The sequence below is a fragment of the Tachysurus fulvidraco genome, chromosome 1 (assembly GCF_022655615.1).
Source record: "Tachysurus fulvidraco isolate hzauxx_2018 chromosome 1, HZAU_PFXX_2.0, whole genome shotgun sequence".
Classification (NCBI taxonomy): domain Eukaryota; kingdom Metazoa; phylum Chordata; class Actinopteri; order Siluriformes; family Bagridae; genus Tachysurus; species Tachysurus fulvidraco.
Genome location: NC_062518.1, coordinates 45,785,638 through 45,796,314, shown reverse-complemented (window position 1 = coordinate 45,796,314; position 10,677 = coordinate 45,785,638). Strand labels below are relative to the sequence as shown.

At 37.6% G+C, this 10,677-nt stretch overlaps 4 protein-coding genes and 1 long non-coding RNA gene across 9 annotated transcripts in view; 3 read left to right on the top strand and 2 right to left on the bottom strand.

Annotated features, from left to right (window-relative positions):
• Positions 1-10,677, top strand: part of LOC113643290 (low affinity immunoglobulin gamma Fc region receptor III-like) — a 546,637-nt gene that overhangs the window by 175,567 nt on the left and 360,393 nt on the right. The gene's annotated exons all lie outside the window — the stretch shown is intronic.
• The window catches only part of LOC113633966 (obscurin-like), a 580,831-nt gene that overhangs the window by 296,877 nt on the left and 273,277 nt on the right, over positions 1-10,677 (bottom strand). The window lies entirely within an intron of this gene.
• Positions 1-10,677, top strand: part of LOC113633976 (leukocyte immunoglobulin-like receptor subfamily B member 2) — a 284,910-nt gene that overhangs the window by 117,128 nt on the left and 157,105 nt on the right. The gene's annotated exons all lie outside the window — the stretch shown is intronic.
• LOC113633974 (CD166 antigen homolog) overlaps positions 1-10,677 on the bottom strand; it is a 98,386-nt gene that overhangs the window by 29,004 nt on the left and 58,705 nt on the right. The gene's annotated exons all lie outside the window — the stretch shown is intronic.
• Positions 760-2,272, top strand: LOC113633988. Its single transcript, XR_003438415.2, has 2 exons — positions 760-1,082; positions 2,023-2,272. It is a non-coding gene; the product is annotated as an uncharacterized LOC113633988 (long non-coding RNA).

Genomic DNA, 10,677 nt, shown 5'->3' with positions numbered 1-10,677 from the left:
CCTGTTCTCGCACAGTGTAGGGGAACCTGATGTATCGACTACCCATATTAAGTATACCATTCCAAACGACAGTTATTATGGCACTCAGGGACGGCTGTGATATACCAGACCTATAGGGTGAGATGATAGATTCCAATAGAATTATTTCATATACAAAAAGGTCTTAGACACAAAGTTGAGGATTACTTATAGTTTTTTATATAAATAATTTACCTGTCTGCCAATTCCCCCTGGAATTGTATTTGGACTGGGATGGCATGGTTCCGGCGTGTTGCCCTCTCTAATACTGGACCCAATTCAACACATATATCTAAGAGCACAGCTCTAGGGAATCTAAATCGGCTTATTAGCCAGTCATCATAATGGGCCAGGAAATCATCATGGTCCCTGAAAACTCGTTCTCTCCTTATTCTCCCATTGGCTTAATCCTCCAACAGTGCCAGCAGTGCCATCATGAAGCATTACATACCCTGGTCACCGGAGGATTTATATGTTTCTAGCAATTAGATTGATCGTTAACACCTTGACAAAATCACGGAATAAATTTGTGGGCGAAAATGTAAGACGAAAATGTTATAGTGAACTTCTTCCTGACGGTTTTGTAATGAACACCGTAATAGTTAGGATCGATGATGAGTAGCGATTGTGCTTCATGACTGTATTTGCAGACTTTGACATTTTATGATATATGTACATTAAGGAAAATATTTAGTTTGTACACTGTGTTCTGTACACTCTAAAAAATGATTCATGCGGTTAGTTTGTAAAACTTAAAATAAACAATATTTTCAGCATAAAATAATTAAGTTTGTAATATGTACTTGTATTGCTGAGTTGATAACTCATTTTAATAAGTCTTTCAAAATTAAAATAAAGAATACTGCCTTGACATAATTATATATCGATTTTGAACACACACTTTTACCTTCTCGTAACAACAGAAAAATATTAAGTTAGTGAAACTTGGATATCTAGTGAGCATCCTTTAAATGCTGAGTAAAGGCGGAATTTGCCCGGACGTGTTTTTCTGCCAGAGAAGGACTACTAGGAGCCGGAGAAACAGGAGAATCGAGGCTATATAGGTAAGTTAATATTTTTGCTTTGTTTTAATCTCAGCAGCTACCAACTGTATGCACAAAAAATCGTTGACTTAAGTAAAGTTGTCCGCAGATTCACGTTTCCCGAGTCAATAACTCCTGAGCTAAACACTACACCTCTTTTCTCTCGTAGTAATGTAGTGAGGCGGCTACAACCGCGTTTTCCTCAAAATCAGCTTTCCTCCACGGTGGACAAAATACATATAAACCTAAATATGAAACAAAATGAATGCGGCAAACTTTACTTAAGTAAATCGTTGTTGTCACACACTAAACTGAAAAGACAGTTTGAGCTAAGCTAATTCATCGATTCTAAAGTTAATAGACGTTTAGCTAGCTAGTGTGTTCAAAATAGGCTTTATGTTTTATTTTACAGTGGGAGGTAAATGATGTTAATTGATATCGAACATGTTTAGTGTCGTCCGAATTTAAAGTTTACACTGGGTTGATTAAGACACACACACACACACACACACATATGCATACATACATACATACGTACACACACACACACACACACATACAGTATGTATACATACATGTACATACATACACACATACATACATAAACCTGTAACAAGTTAAATAGTTAACTAATAAGCAAGTTAATTTAAGCACAATACCTAACATGACAATGTGTGTGCACGCCATCTTTATCTGCTGTGACGTTTTCACAGTTGATCCATCTTGTAACCTTGTAAACCTTGAGCTTTTTGTAAATTTGCCATTACAACATTTGAGTTTTTATTTTTCTTTCATATACAATCTGCAGCATTATGTTTGATGGTTAGGCAGCTGACACATTTCTTTAAGTTTGCAATTTTTCGTGTGTAGTAAGTTTTAACTCCTAAGATTTAACTCCTGTGTCTAATGTCCTGTTCCTTTCCTTGTCTTAAAACACTGACATTGATTTTGATCTACTTAGGATGATGAGGTGCCACAAATTTTGACCCAGCCAACGGCAGTATTATTATTGAGGGAACGGAAGTCCTGCAAGACCTGGATGTATCCAGAGCCTGTGCCCTGCTAGGGCTGGTATATGCTCTCAACCTCAGCTACCCAAAGGAACTAAAAAATACTTTTGAGGTGTTTCAGAAAATAATTCTTGAGCTGGATGGTCTGAAAGCTAGGCCGAAGGTAATGTCTTTAAACAATAAACTGTTGTATTCCTGAAATGTTACGTGTAAAAGTTTTGTTGTGCATACGCATACAGAAGCTGTAATTTTGACAATTTTTTACATGAAGGTTACAGTGTTGTATTTGTTTGAGACTTTATGGCGGCTGTAGTTTATGTGATGAAGGTAAAATTTAATACTTTGCAAAAAATAAAAAAAAAGGAAGAAAACTTTGTTTCAGCTAGGTAGACCCAATAAGCTGACAATTGTGTCTGTTGTAGGAATTCATTTTCCACGTTCCCTGTGATTTATTGTTATTTTATTTTATATGTACCTACCAGAAAAATACTCGATTCTTTACTTGAAAAAAATACTTTAGTCCTGGATAATTATCTTTTTGCCAAAGCATTGTTTTGTCAAAGCACTCTTCTTGTACATAAGTTGACATTGGTTTTATAATAAACCAGTTTCATCATAAAACTGGAATTGCTGTGTTATTTCTCCTGACTGAAGTGAAATAAGTTACTTGTACTCAAAAAAATTAAGGTAACAATTTGCATGGACATATCTAAGTAGAATGAAATCAAAATAAAGAAGTTAGAATAGCTTAAATTATGTAATTTGACCACTTAATATCACCAAAACTTTGAAATTAAAATTAAGTTGTTTCAACTTAATTAAGCTCTTAGAGGTTAAGTCAAATCATGTTGGTTGTACTAAACAATTTGGGTTAGTCTAACTATAAAAGGTACATGATATCTACTTAATAATGACTGAGTTGAAGCTACTTAAAAAGATGCATGCAAATTGTTACCTTAATTTTTTTAAGTTGAGCCAGCGTTTTATTTTTTAGAGTGTGTAGTTCTCTAATAAAAGAGTATTTCATGCTATTCTGTATCACATGTAGTCGCGTCATCTCCGTCTGCGCTCCTGTTGTGGACAATGTGACTGTAAGCGCTGGTTATTCATTCATTCATTCATTCATTCATTCATTCATTCATTCATTCATTCATTCATTTATCTTCTACCGCCTATCCGAACTACTCGGGTCACGGGGAGCCTGTGCCTATCCTCAGGTGTCATTGGGCATCAAGGCAGGATACACCCTGGACGGAGTAGAGCTGATTATTATTATTATTTTATTTTTAATACATTTTGAATTATGTTTGGATTTTACTAGATGTATATAGCTAAAACAATCGGCACAAATAACACTGTTGGATTTAATCTTCATGATAATGTGGATATAACGTATGAAATGGAGTGAAAATTAAATGTCATTCATTCTTATAATCGTTCTTCTCACATGAATTTTCTACAATCTAACTTCAGTTCACGACCTCAATATCTGTGTCGCCAATTCCCTTTGTCTCCAGAATGTGCGTACGCACGTCTCAAAGTTTACTTATAGGTGCGCACATTTTCCCGTCAAGTTTGTTTTTTAAAGATCACAACCTTTGCGCGAAAACTGGCGTACGCACATTTCCAGCCCCGTTTTGTGCAAACGCACGCTTTATAAATGAGACCCCAGGTCAGTTTGACTCTGTGCTCCTAAATTGCACAGAAAAGCAGGGAAGATTACAGGAGGGTTAAACTTCTGCTGTTTTATATTTAATATGTTAAGAAATTTAAGCAGCATAAAACTATTTGAGTGTAAAATTATTTATTCAAATCTGATGTAAAAAACTACATTAATAAACAGGGAACAAATTAACAAATTGTACACAACCTTCTTAGCACTAAAACAATTTAAATAAGGAGACAATATAAAGATAAACTATATATAACTCACATTGAGCCTGGACCACTGGTATGAGTGAAATCAGCACTAAAAAAGGGAACAGAAACAGAACATGATGTAAATATGGAAAATTTTCAGTGTATTAATGAACACAGCACATTTTAGACACACAGAACACAGAAGATTAAATCTTACTCAGGAAACTTAACTTGTTGAGGTGATAATTCAAAAGACATACATCTTCAGTAACCAGGGAAGGTGCATGAAAACACACACACACACACACACACACACACACACACACACACACACACACACACACACACACACACACACACACACACACACACACACAGGGTACAAAAGGGAGAGCTGAAACACTAGAATCACTGTGTAGACGTTGCACTGTAAGGACGATGCCTTTTGCTGCAGCAAAATAATATTCTGTCTTTACTTCTTTGGTTTTACCACCACCTCTGAGTCTGAGTGTGTTTCATACATCTAGATCAATTGTCTTTTTTTTTTTTTCTTTCAAAAAGTGGACCTTTTTGCAGTTTTTCTCCTCCTTTTGAATTTAATTATGAGGTTCAAATACTTCATTTTGGTGACCTTTTATGCACTAATTTGTGCTGGATTAGCTTGTCTGCTGGTATCTTAACAAAAACGCTTTTTGATGAATCTAAATTATTTACTGCATTGTTGTCAAATTGCTTCCTCATGTACCACCTTTGTCAGTCCATACACAGTTCATAAGTTTAAAGACCACACTAACAACAGGATAGATTTAATGAACTTTACTGAAGTATTAATGATAATTATTTTCATCATCATTTCTTGAATCTCTGTCAATGCCTCTTTGCTTGTTGCTGTATTTGTCTTGACACTTATGGATTTAGTTCACTGGTCAGTTCCAATCTTCAATTAATATACTAATCATTCCAGATAATTTACCTCAAGTGGTCCGCTTTGAAGTTCTCAGAGGAATAAAGATGCACACCGTAGGAGAGAAGCATTTCCATTGGCTCCAGTCTGCCGGTATTGGCCAATCACAAAAGTCGATATTGCAAAGTCACTATGTTTTATTATCATTATTATTATTATTATTATTATATATAATATTAGCGAACAGCGAATCATCTCTCTCCACCTATCCCTATCTTCTGCATCCCCAACACTTGCACTCACTAGCCAAGAACCACCCGAACCCCCCTACCTAAGGGCTTGATCTAAATTTCTCGTCTATCTTTAAGCTCCATCCATGTCTCTTTTGCCAACATATAATCAGCTCTGAAGACAGAAGTAGGTGTAGGAACAACAGCTCTGTTTGGAAACCTGTTGCTCACATTCGAGGTCAAAATGTACAGAGAGGAAAGAAACAGTGAAGAAAGAAGTAAAGAATAGCATGTTTATTTTGTTATCCCTCTCAATAGTCTTTCTTTTTGAATCAATTTGCCTCATCTAATTACTGTAATTTTTTTTTAACACAAACATTTCTGTTGAGAGAGTTCTTTATAACTGCTCACTTTTCGTGCCTGCATCACAGAAAAGACAAACTTGTCAAGGTCGGGGAAAAAACCACTCACTTTTCTTCACCTGCTTTTCCTTTTATTTTATCCAAAAAAGTATTAATTTCCTCAACAGTACACCAGTCATAATTATTTTTACATCCTAGCTGGATCATTTTAACAAGGCATGCAATTTTTCATGCAATAAGGATACATCTCACTTGTATTTTAGAATGATTTTCATGCAGGACATTTTCAGCAGTGTGGTTAGAGAGGACAGAGAAGTGTGTCCAGACTGCTAGAGGTTTTATTTTGATTAAGTGAGAGCAGTGTTTCTTTGTTTCATCTTTGGGTTCAGTCAACTAGAAGTCAGGACCATGAAGCAGAAACTGCCTAATAAATTAAATGTAATATATTTTTTTAAAGTGACGTGACGGGGGGCATGGTGGCTTAGTGGGTAGCACGTGTGGGTTTGCATGTTCTCCCAGTGCCTTGGGGGTTTCCTCCGGGTACTCCGGTTTCCTCCCCCAGTCCAAATGGTAGGTTAATTGGCATCTCTGGAAAATTGTCTGTAGTGTGTGTGTGTGTGTGTGTGTGTGTGTGTGTGTGTGTGCCCCCTGTGATGGGTTGGCACTCCATCCAGGGTGTATCCTGCCTTGATGCCCGATGACGCCTGAGATAGGCACAGGCTCCCCGTGACCTGAGAAGTTCGGATAAAGCGGTAGAAAGTGAGTGAGAAAGTGATGTGACATACAGCTAAGTACGGTGACCCATACTCAGAATTTGTTCTCTGTGTTTAACCCATCCAAAGTGCACACACACAGCAGTGAACACACACACACAGAGCAGTGGGCAGCCATTTATGCTGCGGCACCTGGGGAGCACTTGGGGGGTTCGGTGCTTTGCTCAAGGGCTCCTCAGTCATGGCCAGCCCGAGACATTGATCTAAGCCAGATACCTGGCATCTTTTCTTAGATGCAAGTTCATCAATGTCTGGGGTCGGGGTCTGAGCTGAGGAAATTCTCAGGATGGATTGGAAAGGCTCACGTTTAAAAATTCTCACCTTTTATCTGGGCACACGATGTCACAAACTTTGACCATTCACTTTTTGACAAACTCTCCTTCATTAAAGGGCCGGGCAGATTTTGCCATTTCTGCTGCCTTAATAAAGTTTTACAGTCTTTACAGCAGCTTCACTTTTTGATTTTGCTTTCATGAACATGGTCTGCTGGGAAACCAGACTTTTTTCATCTCCTCCGCCTTCTGGAGCTTCTGCTTTATGTCCAGGTCCTTATACTTCTCATAATGTTTCGTGTCATAGTGTCTTCTTATGTTATATTCTTTCATTACAGACACGTTAGATCCGTTAGCACACAAGACAAACAGGTCTGTCCTTTATATTCGTGAACAGATAATCTGCCTCCCACTTGTCTTGAAAGCTCCTATTGTCCATCTTTGGTTTGGCCATTTTTGTGGAGGGTGAATTAACTTGCCCGATGTGACTGTAGCAAGGTTGTTAATGACTGTCAACAGACAATGAGGGGCACTTGCTGTTTGTGACTATGAAAGACCACTCGTCAATACAGTGACAAGGCATTCTGGGATTTGCAGTATTAGCGGAGCATGTGGCGAGCCAGCTGTGATGCACATTTGATATGATCTTGCAAATTTGGCCCCCGGGCCTGAGATTGACATAAGTGATGTAGATGATCAGAATTTAGTGACAAAAGCATGAATCCATGACCCCAACCTGCCTTATGTGAACAGTTCAGGCTGCTCATGGTGGTCTATGAAGGTTTTCTTGACACATATTTCATCCTTAAATACCAATTGAGGATTGTCTGAAGTTTGGTCCATTTATGTTATACTAACTTATAATGGTTAATTCCAGCATTACACTGAACTATATAACAAAGTACATTCCACACAAACCTGTGCCAAGAAAAAGACCATGAGTATAGTGTAGTTTGGTGGCCTCCACAGTTACCAGATCAGAATCTCTGTGGAGAATCTCCACTGAAATCGAAAAGTTAAACATCGAAACTGAAACCACTGTCCATGAAACTCCAAGCCATGCACCTTTCTTCTTTATGCTTGGGCATGTCCCTAGGTTGGCAGATGATGTCATTATAAAGCAACTGATGAAAGTACTCAAGTGCCTGATTATGATTCGGATGCTAAGTCCTCATTATCCTGCTTCAAGACTGCAATGAAAACTGCACAGAAACATTCTTCAGCTGAGCAGCAACAATCTCACTGAACGGGAATCACTTGGTTGGAGGAGACCGAGTGCTTGTAGAGAATAAAGGAGAATGTGGGAAAAAAGTTGGCTGATGAGTGTGAAGATGGGGTATATACGATTTACTGTATGATGCAGGGGGAAGGCTCAGAATTTAGCACTAACATCTTGAATACATGCAACATGCAAATAATTTCAGTTTCACGCCTCCTCCCCTTCTTCACTGCTGAACTCACAAAACTGAATTTAAAAAAAGAAAGAAGCTAAACCACAACTGTGCACTTGTGTGTTCTCAGTTCTCTAAAACTCTCTTTACCCCGTGTGTGTGTCAGTGTACAAGGCTAATGAGAAGTGTTTATTTCTGTAGAATTCTTTGATAGATTTGACACAAATAAGTAAATGATACTAGACAATAGTTTGGTGATAGTGTGTATTAGAATAAACTAATGTGATGTTAGTTAAATTTACCCACATTATTAGTTATTGTTTTTACACGTCCATCTTCACCCTCCTCAACACTTTTTTCTACTCATCCGCTTCTTCACATTTAAATTTGCACCAACAAACTGTGACCTGCTCTCAGGCCTCTAACAGTGTCACTGCTCTGTGTGTGTACAGGACTAATATTTACATAATAATAATAATAATAATAATAATAATAATAATAATAATAATAATAATAATAATAATAGTGATCATTAATAAATAATGAGTTGTATTTATTTTATTAATTAAATGTGCTGTGCATTACTTTGGTACTAAAGTGCAATAGAGTGAACATGTTCTTCTGCACAGACCATAATACTAACAAAAAAAAAAAGAAATCTAGGTTATGAGGAATTTAATTAAAATTGCTAGTTAATGCTAACATTTTTTTTTAAATATTTATGTATACAGGAAACACCACCAGAAGACCACCATCAACTACAGATTCAGACAATACAGACTAACTACCATTATATGATTTAAACCCTGTGTTTTAAACTTGTTCTACTTGTACTCTTACCTGTTGTACTATCATAGTTACTGAGAGTATTTACACATCAAACTAAACCCTTCTCATAACAGATATGGAGACACTGATCCACCTGAACAGTCATGATGAAGTACACACAATGTCCTAATCACACAATAAGCTCATCACTCAGGACATTCAGACTGCAGATGAACAACTTTATACCCCACCACTCACTCTAATGAAGACACAAAGAGAACATTTACTCACAGAGCATCACAGGCAGTGGACTGAGCTCCATCCTGTCCGTCTAATGACTGACTGACTGACTGAGCAGTGGTGTGTGTTAAAGTTTTACCACTTCCTGTTTGCTTATAGAGAGAGGGAACAAAAAGAGAGAGAGAGAGAGAAAGAGAAACTAGATGTACCGTGGTGTGAAAAAGTGTTGACTCTCTTCCTGATTTATTTCTTTGCATGTGTCACACTTTAATGTTTTAGATCATCAAACAAATTGAAATATAAGACAAATATAACACAAGCAAACACAACATGCATTTTAATTAATAAGGGAAAACAAAATACAAACTTACATGGCCCTATGTGAAAAAGTGCTTGCCCCCTAAACCTAATAACTGGTTGTGCCGCCCTTAGCAGCAAGAACTGCAATCAAGCGTTTGCGATAACTTGCAGTGAGTCTGTTACAGCGCTGTGGAGGAATTTTGGTCAACTCATCTTTGCAGAATTGTTGCAATTCAGCCACATTGGAGGGTTTTTGAGCATGAACCGCCTTTTTAATGCCATGTCACAGCATCTCAATAGGATTCAGTTCAGGACTTTGACTGTTCACTTCAGCTTGAGGTCACAAACAGATAGCCACAGATTGTCCTTCAGGATTTTATGGTAGACAGCAGAATTCATGGTTTTATTTATCACAGCAAGTCTTCCAGGCCCTGAACAAACAGCCCCAGACCATCACACTACCACCACCATATTTTACTGTTGGTATGATGTTTTTTTCTGAAATGCTGTGTTACTTTCAAGCAAGATGTAATGGGACACACACCTTCTATAACTGTTCAACTTTTGTCTCATCAGTCCACAGAGTATTTTCCCAAAAGGGCAAATCTGAGATGAGCCTTTATGTTCTTTTTGCTCGGCAGTGAATTTCATCTTTGAACTCTGCCATGCAGGTCATTTTTTGCCCAGTCTCTTTCTTATGGTGGAGTCATGAACACTGACCTTAACTGAGGCAAGAGAGGCCTGCAGTTCTTTGGATGTTGTTGTGGGGTCTTTTGTGGCATCTTGGATGAGTCATCGCTGCACTTTTGGGGTAATTTTGGTCAACCGTCCACTCCTGGGAAGGTTTACCACTGTGCTGTGTCGTTTTTGGGGTCTACATCACTTTGTCTGTCAGGTCTTATTTAAGGTGTTTCTTGATTGCAAACAGTTGTGGCAGTAATCAGGCCTGGGTGTGGCTAAAGAAACTCAGGTGTGATAAACCACAGTTTTGTTTTAACAGGGGGAGCAAACACTTTTTCACACAGGGCCATGTGGGTTTGGTTTTCCCTTAATAATAAAAACCTTCATTTAAAAACTGCATGTTGTGTTTACTTGTTATCTTTGACTAATATTTAAATTTCTTTGATGATATGAAACATTACAGTGTGACGAACGAGCAAAAAAAAAAATAAAAAAGGAAGGGGGCAACACTTTTTCACACCACTGTATGTACACTCATCAGCCACAACACTGAAACTACCTGCCTAATACTATGTCCATCTTTTGCCACCCAAACCGTTCTGACCTGTCAAGTTATGGTATAATGTCATAGCATAATGTTTATATGTGTAACATATGTTTTGTGTTTTGTCTTGTGTTTAGTTTTCTATGTCTTTTATTTTGATATCTGTTTCTTGTGTCTTGCTTCACTTGACCCCATGTCCTACTTTATGTATCATGTGTTCATTGGTTGTTTTTCATCTTGTCTCATGTTTCTTATCTCGTCTTGTCTCGTCTCATCTCATC